The sequence below is a fragment of the Microcaecilia unicolor genome, chromosome 2 (genome assembly GCF_901765095.1).
Source record: "Microcaecilia unicolor chromosome 2, aMicUni1.1, whole genome shotgun sequence".
NCBI lineage: Eukaryota > Metazoa > Chordata > Amphibia > Gymnophiona > Siphonopidae > Microcaecilia > Microcaecilia unicolor.
Genome location: NC_044032.1, coordinates 539,559,034 through 539,560,473, shown reverse-complemented (window position 1 = coordinate 539,560,473; position 1,440 = coordinate 539,559,034).

Here is a 1,440-nt window from a genome sequence, read left to right as displayed (position 1 = left end):
AGGAATTGGATGAAACCACTATCTAACCCCACCATTCCTAAGAAGGTTGAGTCCCAGTATAGGATTCACGGGGACCCAGAGTTGATGAAGGCCCAGTTGCCTCATGACTCGGGGGTTGTGGAGTCTGCTCTTAAGAGAGCCAAAGGTACGAGAGATTTCGTCTCGGCGCCCCCAGGACGGGAGGCTCGGACTTTGGACTCTTTTGGGAGGAAGCCCTACCAGTCAGCTATGCTCATCGCCAAAATCCAGTCCTACCAGCTCTACACGAGCATTCACTTGCGGAATAATGTGAAGCAACTGGCGGACCTGGTCGATCAGCTCCCTTCGGAGCAGAAAAGGCCTTTTCAGGAGGGGGTCAGGCAACTGAAGGCGTGTCGTAAATTCCTGTCCAGGGGTACTTACGATTCTTTTGATGTGGCGTCCAGAGCTGCTGCTCAAGGTATAGTGATGTGCAGACTCTCATGGCTGCATGCCTATGACCTAGACAATCTAGTCCAGCAGTGGCTTGCGGATGATCCTTGCCGGGGGGGGGGGGGGGGATAATATTTTTGGCGAGAAAGTCGAAAAGGTGGTAGAGCAGCTCCACCAGCAGGACACTGCTTTCGACAAACTCTCCCGCTGGGCGCCTTCAGCATCTACCTCATCAGGTAGATGTTTTTACGGGGGTAGGAGGAATGCTCCCTATGCTTACAATAAGTGTAGGTACAATCCACCTTCCCGCCAGCCTGCTCAGGCTCAACCCCAGCGCGCTCGTTCAAGTCAACAGTGTGCACCTCGTCAGGCCCCTGCAGCGCCCCAGCAAAAGCAAGGGACGGGCTTTTGACTGGCTCCAGGCGAGCATAGCCGCAATACAAGTGTCCGTGCCGGACGATCTACCGGTCAGGGGGATACTTCCTCAATTTGATCTCCAAAGTGCCCACCGGGAGCTCAGGCCTTCAGCTTCCAGCACAGGCAGGTCCTTGCAGAGGAACTCTCTGCTCTTCTCAGCGCCAATGCGGTCGAGCCCGTACCACCGGGGCAAGAAGGGCTGGGATTTGTATTCAAGATACTTCCTTGTGCAAAAGAAAGCAGGGGGGATGCGTCCCATCCTAGACCTAAGGGCCCTGAACAAATATCTGATTCGAGAAAAGTTCAGGATGCTTTCCCTGGGCACCCTTCTTCCCATGCTTCAGAAAAACGATTGGCTATGCTCCCTGGACTTGAAGGATGCTTACACTCACATCCCGATACTGCCAACTCACAGGCAGTATCTTCGATTCCGTCTGGGAACACAGCACTTTCAGTATTGTGTGCTGCCCTTTGGGCTCGCCTCTGCGCTCTGGGTGTTCACCAAATGCCTGGTGGCTGTTGCAGCATCACTACACAGGCTGGGAGTGCATGTGTTCCCTTATCTCGACGATTGGCTGGTGAAGAACACCTCGGAGGCAGGAGCTGTACAGT